We start from the raw sequence: 12,667 nt of genomic DNA on the forward strand, positions 1-12,667 counted from the left end.
ATAGGGCTCGAGCTTCTGTTCTGTCCTTTCTCCCTGATGGTGGTCCCCTTTGCTCTCTGCTCCCACAGTGTGAGAACTGGTGTTTGAACTGCAGGCAGGATGACTGCTGATACGTTCATCAAAAATTGTGACGCCCGGTGTGAATCCTTTTTTGAGCCAGAGTATTGAGGCAAAAGCAAGCCTCTTTGTCCTGGAGCCACACCAGTCCTGATCTGCCCTCCTGACACAGGCATTGTACTGGTGGTATTGGAAGAGAAACTCCCTTTCTTTGGAATCTTTCATGCTGGTGTCTGTAAGGAGACTGTACATTTCAGAAGGAACACTTTCCATGGCAACTTGGGAGCCGTGGAAACAGCGTGTTCTGTAATCTGAGCATCTCGGATAGTTGCTACTCCCAGATCGCCCCAACAGCTGGTCTGGTTACATCTGCACTCCCTGCAGAGAAAGCCAGAACTGCTGCGCAAGGTATTTCTCCTTTGGCTTCAGAGCTCTTCGCCACCAGGTGTCCTTAGAAAGACCCATCTCAGGGCCATCCTCTGCTGTTCCAAGGACCCTGGCGTTCTGTAGGAAAGATGACGACGCTGGCTTTCTCTTGCTGATGACACCTTCCACACCAGGGAGGGGTGCTTTCGTTTCTGAAGATCCTCCTCGGGTCTGGCAGGCCAGGTCAGGGCCTGCAGAGGGTTGAGGCCTGTTCCCCCGGCTCCAAGTCAGGGTGGCTCTGCTGCTGGGGGGTGATGGGCACTGCATCTGGGAGCGTGAAGTAATGGCTAGTAAAAGGGTCACAGAATGAGTTCCGGGGAGATGGATAGGCCCAAGTCAGGAGACTTTGCATATAGGAACTGTAACAGATACACAAATAAAGTGAAAGAAAAGATCTAGTCAAATGCCAACCACTAAGATGGAGGTCAGCATACCTATTTCAAATCGGGCATGTTCTAGCAGATTAAAACCCAGTAAGGGGCCAGCAGGTGGCATGGCAGTTAAGGCGCTGGATTCCACACAGCCATTTTCCGGTTGGGGTCCTGACCCAGTCACTTAAAAATTATGTCTGTGTTCTCAAAGTGCCAAGGGGAGAATGGAGAAAAAGTGATTGCCACGTGGCCATTCACCTTGGGGGACAGTTTCTTACTTTCCCTCTCTTTCTCTGGACCAGTGCACAGCGCCCTGCAGCCAAAGACACCGGCAAAAATGTAAATAAGGACATAGAAAAAATGGGGCAAACCGATAAGCTGATGCTATAACCTTACGTCATACATAAGATACATAATTCGTGTATTTTACTTTTGTTTTCTCCATGGACTGTTCAAAATTAATCATGTGTTTGGTCATAAAGAAAAGCCTAATACCTTTGAATTTTTAATTTTTTCAGCATATGCTCTTATAATTTTTTAAACAACAACAAAAAAATAATGATAGATTAGAAAAAGGGTGACCAAAACCTATTGCTGCTTGATAATTAAGAAACACCCTCCCTGGGGCCATCAGGTAGCATGGTGGTTAAGGCACTGGACTCCCACATGGCCAATGACAGTTTGAGTTCCAAATCTGGAGGCTTGCTTTCTCATTCTCTCTCTCTTTAATCAAATTTAAAAATATTAATGATAAATAAAGTTAAATAAAATAATAATTAAAAAAAAAAAAACTCCCTCCCTGTATTCAGGTTGAAATCAAAACTAAAACTAAAAACTGTCTCATAAGAAACAAATGTAAAGACCAGCAGATGGTGTAATGGTTACTTTGCTGGACTCCCATGCAGTTGACTATGGTTCGAGTTCCAGGCCCAGAAGCTTAAAACTCAGCCAGGCACATGCGCTGCATGCATGCCCAAAATCCTGAGAGGTGAATGGAGGAGAAGGGACTGCAGCGTGGTTATCCCCCTGGGGAGTGATTTCTCACTTTCTGTTTCTCTCTGTCCTCTGACAAGCACACACACCTGTAACAAAAATCTTTCTTAAAATACAAACAAACAAATGGAGAGAAAAGCTCATGAAACATATGAGAAATAGCAAAATTGGTACCCAGAGAGAGATAACCTTAGTCCTGGCATGTTAGAAAACAAGTTAAAACTACTTTAAGAAATTTAGAGTATGAAAGCAAAAACAAAATATAAAGGGAAAAAGGAAATAATGAAGATAAAAGCTTAAAGCAGCAAAATAGAAAATATAAAATAACATTTTTGAATAAATACATTAAAAAAGGGATCTTGAAAAGACCAATTAAATTCATAACCTTCTAATAATCCATATTAAGAAGAAAGAGGAGGGGGCCAGCTGCTAGTATGGTGAAGACACTAGACTTCCACGCGGCTGACCACATTTTGAGTCCCGGACCCAGCAGCTTGAAAATCACACTGAGTGTGTGTGTGTGTGTGTGTGTGTGTGTGTGTGTGCAAGCCCAAAATCCCAAGAGGAGAATGGAATAGAAGAGACACTGTGATGTGGCCATTCTCCATGGGGGGTGATATTTCACTTTCCATCTCTCTATCTATCTCAAGGGAGCCCACATGCACTACGACAAAAATCTAAAAAATAGAAAAATAAATTAAAAAAGAAAGAAAGAAAGACTGGGGGCTGGCAGGTGGTATGGTAGTGCTGGACTCCCATATGGCCAACTGTGGTTCAAGTCCCGGACCTGGCAGCTTGCTTTCCCATTTTCCCTCTCTCTCACTCTTGCTCTTGTTCTGTCCCTCTCTGGTAAAATTAAAATAAACAAACAAACAAACAAATAAATACATAAAATAATTCTGAGAAACAAAAAGAAAGAAGAAGAAAGAGGAGGCTAGTTGTGTCAGCATAGCTGAGGTGCTGAGGTCATCTGAGAAGGTCCCACCCTGAGGTCACCGTAGCAGCCAGGTATGCACGCCCTTGTGCTGGCTAGGTCTGGGGTAAACTGAAGACCACATTGGTGATGACTCTCGCCCTCTCTTGAAGTAAATAAATAAATAACAACCCTCAGGAGGAGAAGGAGGAGAGAGACAATTAAAAAAAATTCTTACCTCATGATGACACAAACAAGTACTGAAAGATGAAGTTCCGGCTGGGTTCTGTTTCAGAGTAATTTGAAGGGCAATCATTAAAGCAGGATGATGCATGAGAATTTGTTCTACTATTCTCTACTTTTTTAGAAAAACGTACACTTCTCCTTGAAGGTAAAATTCTACTTTTCCTTTTCTCTTTATTATTATTTCTGTTTAAAGGAAAAACAAAACCAAAAAACTGCCTCTGGTTCAACTTCCACTTCCCATATCATTTCTTTTCTTTTTCTTTTTTTTTTTTTGAGAGAGACTTTTGTTATAGGATGGGTGCACTTGCCAGAAAAACAGAAAGCAAGAAATCACCCTCCATGCTGCAATCCCTTCTCCTCCATCTTCTCTTGGGATTTTGAGCACACACATACACATGCACCCAGTGTAAGTTTCAAGCCTCCAGGTCTGGGGTTTGAACCACGGTTAGCCATGTGGGAGTCCAGTGACATAACCATTGCACCATCTGCTGGTCCCTCCCTTATTATTCTATTGAAAATACTACAATCAAAATCACCCAAGACTTTCTAGTTGCCAAACTCAGTGCTCAGTGTACAGCTTCTACCTAACTGGATTTCTCTGAAGCATCAGAAAACATTAATCTCTCCTCAAAACTGCAGTATTTATTTAAATCCTCAGCAACATGTGTATTTCTTTCCATCTCCCTGACCATCTCTTTTACCCTCTCTTACAAACACTGTTACAGAATTTCCATCTCTGCCTCTTCTCACATCCTGTGTGATGTTCCCACATGATAACATGCACATCTAACTTTCCACTCCCATCACGAAGCTGGTAACTCCTGTCAAGTCCCAGACTAAATTCTTTCTGTCAATGGTATCCTGTAAAACCCCTAAACTTAACCAGGAAGAGCTCATACTAACTTCTTCCAGGCTACTTGTTCCTCCTTGCCTAATTGAGTTTTTTTTTTAAATCATTTTATTTAACTTTATTTATTTACTCAGTTTTTAAATTTGACCAGAGATAGACAAGCAAGAGAGAGATAAAGTGAGAGAACAAGCTACCAAGTCCAATCCTCAAACCGTGGTCGGCCATGTGGGAGTCCAGCGCCCTTAACCACCATGCCACCTGCTAGCCCCACCTAACTGAGTTTTAACAGCATCTTTGACTACCATTCTCCCTGGCTGGAAGCCCTATTTCTCCTTTGACCCGAATCTCACTCATCTCTCTCAGATTTGCCTGTATCCTGAAATCTTATTGCCATTACCTATTAAGATCTGGAAGAGACACAAATCTCTCAACCCAAAATCCTACTCCTAAGGATCTGTGGCATAGAAATAAAACCAATATGTAAGAAATTGACTACCCACTCTCTTTGTCCTTCCACTGCCCTTGGCCTTAGGGTCTAGGGTCAAATCAGTACATGATTCCGGGCAGTTGGCCACCCTAACAGCAAGCTGGCCCTGACACTGGGGTGGTAAAGGCTGGGGACCCATTCTCACAGCTACCAGAAATGCTGACTGCTGAGACTCACAGTTCCTGAGTACCCCATGGTTAGCTTGTATTCCTCTACAAGCGAGTGCTCAGCATATAGCACTCTGCAGCCTCTCCTCAGAATTGTTCTTAAGCACCACCCTAGATCCAGAGCTCCTGGTGGGGTTGGCTAAGTTTCTTCCATTGCAACTGCATTCAGTTCAACTTTAGCTCTAACCGACTTCCTCTAAGCACATAGGTGTGGTTCCCAGTGTCCTTCTCAATAAACTACCCTTATAGAAACCTCTGCCTCCAGTCTCTCTTCCAGAGAGTCCAAGTTAGTAGCGTGGCTGGCAATTGCTTATATATCACTATCTGCAAGACCTATTTCAAAATTCTCTTTACAAGACAAATGATGATGTATAGTGATTGAATGTTCAAAAAAATAATGAGAATAAAAAATAATAGTAATAATAATCTGGAAAAAAGAGATCCTATTGGGACTCTCTCTCTCTGGCTTGTTAAAGAAATAAATAAATCATTTAAACACACACACACACACACACACACACACACACACACAGAACAAAACACATAGCTGATGAGAGTGGCAGAGCTAGGATCCCAAGTCTGTTGCTGTTGGTAGTAAGGCTCAAGAGGCATCTTCTCCAGAGAAAAGGGAAGTTTGTTAAGAGAAAGAGCACCAGGGAGTCTAAAGCTGGAGGTACTTCATCCTGCATGGGAACAAGGGGCTTCCTTTTATAGAGCAATCAAGCTATCCTGGGAGGCTGTAGTTGAGACTGAGATGAGGAGAAGTTAGGCACAGTGGGATAAGCATACATGAAGCATTGGTGTTTCTTTGTTTTGTTTATCTCTAAGGAGTCAGACCTCTAGGTACTTGCTTTGGGTTACTGTCTAGTACTCCCTGGGTCTGTGTGACCTTGTAGTAGCAACACCTGGAGTGGAGGCTCTTGCCAAGACCAGTTCCGCAGAGGTCCTGCCTGGGTTTCTTGTCAGACTTCGAGTGATATCAGGTGGTGTTCAGAAGCGCTCAAATGCATGGGACCTTACAAAGTCCATGTCCTTCATCATAAACCCTCCCTTGTCTGCTTAAATATATCACTGGATATTAGCTTAAAAATGAAAGATACAAAATATAAAATTTACAGAAGTTAAAAGATGGATGGAAGTTTAGAAGAGAAACTATATGTATGAGGCCATGAAAGAAGCTCATTGCAAATCAGAGAGAGTGGCCTGTAACAAGATGAAAGGGCAGAGAGACTTGGGGGGATGACTTTCATCTTGATTCAGCAAAAGCCATGCTTTGGTTTTCAGTACAGTCCTGGGGTCCTGAACTCAGTGCATGCCATGCATGCCTTTTCAAAGCTGCCAGGTTACAAAGTAGCTCTGACAAGAAATGAGTGTGCCTTGTCAGTGGCATCACATTGGAATGCACTGGCTCAGTGTATCGCGCCAGTGCACCGCCAGTCCTTTGTGGTTGATACACTGGTCTATTTCCTGGAAGCCAAAACTACTTGGGCCCCCCTAGTTTTTCACAACATCCTCAATTTGGAATGGCAATTCCTTTTGTGGTGCTCGCTAGCTGACTATCAATCATGATGATTTCGAAATCCTCCCTTTCACTGACCTTACCAAATATCACTTAATCCTGTAATGTACAGTCCTATCTGCAGTAGGACCTCTTTAGTCATACGTGCAATCTCCCTTTATAACTGACAGCTTTCTTTACACATTATATCGATCTCCTCTGTATCTAATCGCTCTCTATATATGATATCAAATCTCCCTTGTATCTGACAGTCCCTCTACATGTGATATCAGATCTCCTCTGTATCTGACCACTCTATATGATATCAGATATATGACAGCTCCTTCTCTATGTGATATCAGATCTCTGCATCTAACCACTCTATGTGACATCAGATCACCTCTGTATCTGACAGCTCTCTATGTGATATCAGATCTCCTCTGTATCTGACAGCTCCCACTCTGTGATATCAGATCTCCCTCTATCTCACAGTTCCCTCTCCATATGATACTAGATTTCTTCTGTATCTGACAGTCTCTTTAGAGATGATATTCATCTTCCCCTATATACCTAGCTCCCTCTATTTTTATATCAGGTCTCAGTGCTCTCCCAGGACATCTAAGCACCTTGGTCCTTCCATTGCACTAGGCCACAGAGTCAAAGGTTAGATCAATATTCCATGACTGTTGGCAGTCCTGACAACCAAGTGGTCTGAGTTTCCCTGTGGTAAAGGAGAGTTGTCTCTTTGTTCTACAGACTTCAACCTGTGCTACTCCGAAGCCCTCAGCAATAACTGAAGCCCAGATGTTGCCTTCTGCCTGTGACCAACCAAACCAGAGAAGAGACATGTGACACTGTGGTGGCAGTCTCCAACATTGGTTCTAGAAAGCTTTATTCACAATGATGCAAATACAGATCAGAAGTATCCAGACTTTGAACATGTTCTTCTCCTCCTGGGCCTTAGTCTTGCTGGTTATAGGAATCATCATGAATAACTGGGTGGAACTGACCTTCCAAACTGAGACAGAAATAGTCAAGATATATCACAGACTGTGGATGATGAGCTGCCCTGATATCTGGCCAGAAGGTCAGGACTAAATTCTGAAAAGAGGTGGGTGGAGTGGAAGGGTTCATCTTTCCTTGACTTTCATTCTTCTCACCAACTCACCTGGTATTCTCTGGTGCAGCTTCCTCGGGCAATGTGCAGTGTGCCCACTTTCATGACACAGTCAAAGCAGACTCCAAACTCATCATTTGCATGTTTGTGAGAAAAGTGTAGAGGCTCGCAGACTGAATCACTGGGCATTGAGATGTCCTTGCAGTGGCAATGGGTGGTGGGAACGGCTCGTGCTTGGGGCATGAAAGAAAGGTGGCTGGCAGCAAGGTCACAGGTCCTATTGCCACTAGACGAGGACAAGGGGAACCAGAGTAGTTAACAAGAAATGAGTTCTCAGGGAAATGGAAGAGGAAGAAACAGAGACACCAAAATAGTGAACAGTTTCTTATGGTTCTCTTATTCACTTTAATTTCCCCTGTCAATACCTCCTTTCCCCCTTTTTTTCTTTACTATTTAATCAGATCTCTCACTCTCTTTCCATTTCTACCTAGAGATGTGTGAACTTCAGGTAGGAGTGAACCTAGAAGAGATGCCTGTCCTCTTAGTGCACCTTCTGCTTTCCAACAGATAGCCTGGAGGTGGTTAGGATCCTGATCATTTTGGTCCTCAGCTTTTCCTTCTTCCTTAACTTGTTCCTGGGTTTGGAACTCACCTATATGATTCCTCAGCATAAATACATACTCCTCCTCGCTTTTCTCGGCTTCCTCTCAGGTAACTTCCTGTCTACCCTCTCATACCCATGGAGCTGTGCTTGGTTTGCGGGCACAGGTGGCCAGCTGCTCTGCTTGAATGGCCTCCCCAGTGCTCTGATTCAGACATTTATGCAGCTTCTGCATCTGATCTGCCACTAACGCAGTCAGTCCTGGGACAAGGTACAGGTAGACAGGGTGGAGGCAGGGAATTGTCTCAATCTCAGGTGAAGATTTGAATCTAAGAGCCACAGTTCCTTCAAAGGGACACTTTTCTCCTTTTGTCTGGACAACCAGGTGCCCTTATGCTCTATGTGCTCTTACTGTATCACCAGAAGCTAGAGAAAGGCAAGTATGTGTACTTCTCCAGCTACAAGGTGGCCTGGATCACTGTCGCTTCCTACTTAAATATTTTTCTTCTTTTGTGCCAGTGGTGAGTGTCTCCAGAAAAAAAAAAAATCTACCCTGACAGAGGGGAGGGCAAGGGTGGGATGGGGGTTAGAGGGAAAGATGATAAACTTTGAAAGACTGAAACTCACCTGAATTCACTCTCTGGAGTCAGTTCCTATGAGGAGAGAGCTGGTGGTCAGGTGGTCAGAGAGTGTGTGCCATGTTTGCTGGCCTGCCTTGGAGGGCTCCTTCTCTTCGCCACCTTTTCATCTGTCATTCACGTCCTCCCTACATGAGGGCAGAGATGACCACCAGTCATGACTGGGGAGAGAGGGTGACATGGAATGCTCAATTATGTGACCAGTGTCATCACCCTGGGAGTGCAGGGTAGGAAAAAGGAATCTTAAGGACAGGGAGAAGCAACAAACAGTGCTAAACGGCCACCTGCCCAAACCGGAAATCTGTCCTTCCTCAGTAGTTGTTAAACTTTCACTCGGAATTGGACTTCCTAACCCCGAGAGAAGCATGTCCTCTTTCAAAAAGACCTCAACTCTCTGAAGAACAGCATTTAAGCTATTGTGCATACATTTCCAGTCAGTTCCACTAGTAGTTGGAAGGGATCCATTGGGTCTCAGGTCAAGGACTTCTGCCAGGGCTGAGGGAGATCTATCTGTAACTCTCCACCGTTCCTTCATTCCACTTCCTGGGTTCTCTTTTCCCCAGGAATACTGTCTCTCCTACAGTGCAAGTGGCCCACCAGTAGCTGCTCCTGCCTGCACATCCATAAATTCTCCAGGAAACATGGGGATGAGAAGAAAAGATGGAGATCTATCCAAGTGATCTCAATACTGCGACAGATGGAAATGCCTCATAGCATTGTCCGTGCACACTCTGTGAGTTCAAAAAAAAGGCTCACTGAACAAATTGCAAGTCCATACATGCTGTGACCTGGGCTGTATGATTTGACCATGCATACCTTCTGGTATATGCTCACCTTTTTTTTTTCTTTTTTTGGAGAAGGTTTTTTTCTTTTCTTTTTTCCTACAGGGTGTGTGAGCACGCCAGAAAGACAGAGAGAGACAGAGAGATGGAAAGTGAAAAAATCGCCCCCTTGGGGGGATGGCCACACCATAATCCCTTCTCCTCCATTCTCCTCTCAGGATCTTGGGCACGCACACACACATGCCTGGCGTGAGTTTAAGCCACCAGGTCCAGAACTTGAACTGTCAGCTACATGGGAGTCCAGCGGCATAGCCATTATGCTAACTGCTGGTCCTGGTATATGCTCACCTTTATGGGAATGACTTTGTATTTGTCTCCTTGTGTGTGTTTGCATTATGTAAATGACTGGGAATGGGCTGGAGTTTGTAAAATGATCCAGAAATGGCTTTTTTTGTATGTGTGTGTGTGTTTATCCTGGCCTGTTGGATGAATGGTTTCTTCTACAACATTGGTTACAATATAAACATAATAAATATTACTGTATAATTATTACTTGTTGTATTGTTAACTCTACACCTCATAAAGATTTATAGTGTTATGTAATACCTTTTATTTTATTGTGAAATATTTAAAACATATAGAACACAAAACAGTATGACAAACACCTATATGCATATCACCCAATGTTATAAAATTTTAGCACTATGTCCTACTTCCTTTAGAAGTTTTCCAGATGGCATAGGGATTTAAGACACTAGACTCCCACATGGCTGATTGTGGTTCAAGTCTCAGACTTGGCAGCTTGCTTTCTCACTTTCTCTCTCTCTCTGTCTCTCTGTCTTTCTCTGATCAAATTAAAAATAATAATAATAGTGGGGCCTGGGGAAAAACATTTGGAGGACAGATATGGAGACAGCATTGTTGAGACAGGGAGGTAGTATTGTTAGGTTTTGATCAACTGGACTGGGGAGAAATGTTCACATATTGAAATGATCACCTTGTAAGCTAAATAATGTGATTGAATGTATTAAAAATGTAAATAAAATAATGATAATAATAATAAAGTTATATAAAAATAATTCTTTAAACAAATATACTTATAACTGATGTTCTTCTAAAAATTTTGCTATTCTCATTTTTCTCCTCTGTGGTCCATCATAAAACACTTTTAAGGATTCATGGTTGATCATTTTACATTCACGTTGTCATTTTTACAACAACTTTATAAGTCTATAGAAATTACATAGACTTTGTTTTTAGATGTTTGAAAGTATTAAATATTATACCATACAGATTTTTTTTTGCAATTTTCTTCATTTTTTTTTTTGTATGGGAAGAGTCTGTTTAGTTTTGTAAGAAACTGCCAAACTGTCTTCTAAGATGGTTGTATCGTTTTGCATTCCCACAAGCAATAAATGGGAGTTTCTGTCCCTCTAAATCCTCACAAGTATTTGGTATTATCAGTATTTTGCATTTTGGCCGTTCTAATTGGCAAGTGGTGGTGTCTCACTGTTTTAATTTGCAATATTTTAGGGTCGTGTGTTATGAAGCATCTTTTTATGTTTTAACAGATATCTATGAGGCATCTGTTCCATTCTTTTGCCTGTTTCTCGATCAACATGTTTATTTTCTTATTGTTGAATTTTGAAAGTTCTCTGTGTAGTTTTGGATAACAGGTTTTTTAAATAATATATGCCTTTTGGCTTATGTCTTCTCATTCTCATATCTTTTTAGCAGAAGTTTTTAATTTTAATAAAGTCTAGCTTATCAGTTCTTTTGCTCATTGATTATACTTAGGTGTTATACCTAAAAACTCATTGCCAACTCTATGTTCCTCTAGATTTTCCCGTTACCTTCTAGCAGTTTTAGTTTTATGTTTTACATTCAGATTAGTGGTCCATTTTGAGTTCATTTTTGTTAAATGTATGTTTGTGTCTAGATTCCTTTGTTGGCATGTGGAGGTCCAGTTGTTCCAGCACCATGTATTAAAAAGACTTTCCTCATTGTATTTCCTCTGCTCCTTTGTCAAAGATCAATTGTCAATACATTTGCAGATCTATTCCTAGGTTCTCTATTCTGTTCTGTTGCTCAATTTGTCTATTATTTCATCAGTACCACATTATCTTGATTGCAGCTTCATAGCAAATCTTGAAGTCAGGTCAACCCTCCAACTGTATTCTTTTTTTCTTAAAATAAAATGCCTATTCTGCATCTTTTGCCTTTCACATCAACTTTAAAACCAATTTGTTAATATCTATGAAAAAATTTTCTGAGATTTTTATTAGGATGTATTGAATCTATAGATCAAGTTGGGGAAAATTGACACCTTAACAATATTGAGTCTTCCTATTCATGAACATGGAATCTCTCCATTTATTTAGTTCCTTTTTGATTTCTTTTATCAAAATCTCGTGGTTTTCCTTATAGATATTAAATTAATTTAGTTAGATTTACATCTAAGTATTATAATTTTAAGGGTGCTAGTATACTTGTTTTTTTCACATTTCACTTATTAATTGCAGGTATGTAGGAAAACAATTGACTTTTATATTAATTTTATGTTCTGCAGCCTTGCTATAATCACTTATTAATTTCAGGAGTGTTTTTTTCCCGATTCTTTCAGGTTTTCTAATGTAATCATTAATGCCATTTGTGAATAAAGACAGTTTTATTTCTATTTTCCACTAATTTCATTTTCTTATCTATTGCCTCAGCTAGATCTTTCAGTATGATGTTTAAAAGGAGAGAAGAATTTCTCATTGGAAAAGTGCTTGCACATCGATGTTTATTGTGGCACTTTTCACAATTGCTAAGACATGGAATCAACCGAAATGTCCCCGTACGGATGAGTGGATTGAAAAACTGTGGCACATATACTCTATGGAATACTATTCAGCCATTAAGAACAACAAAACCCTGACTTTTGACAGAAAGTGGAAGAATATGGAAGATTTACTGCTGAGTGAAGCAAGCCAGGCTATGAAGGAGAGACGCTGTATGTCCCCACTTAATATATACCGAATGTCCGCACTCTATAACTGAAACTGATGGGCTAAAGGATGTACAAACAGAAGAGGTGGATGTGAATGCCAGATATGGTGTGTGTGGAGGAGTGGAGCCTGGGGAAGAACATTTGGAGGAGGGATATGAAAACAGCATTGTTGAGACAGGGAGGTAGTGTTGCTATATTTTGATCAACTAGACCAGGGAGAAATGTTCATATATTGAAATGATCACCTTGTAAGCTAAATAATGTAATTGAATGTATTAAAAATGTAAATAAAAATTAAAAAATAAAATAAAATAAAATAAAAATAAAAAGTCATGAGAGGAGACATCCTTGCCTTGTCCCTGATCTTAATATGAAAGCTAGTTTCTCACCATTAAGTATGATGTCAACTATAGGATTTTGTCCATTGAGGAAGTCTCCCCTCTATTCCTAGCTTTCTGAAAGTTTTTATTATAAATAAGTGCTATAGTTTGTCAAATGTTTTTTCTATTGATAAGATTATTTAATTTTT

Source organism: Tupaia chinensis, unplaced genomic scaffold (genome assembly GCF_000334495.1).
Source record: "Tupaia chinensis unplaced genomic scaffold, TupChi_1.0 Scaffold147980_1, whole genome shotgun sequence".
Lineage (NCBI taxonomy): Eukaryota > Metazoa > Chordata > Mammalia > Scandentia > Tupaiidae > Tupaia > Tupaia belangeri.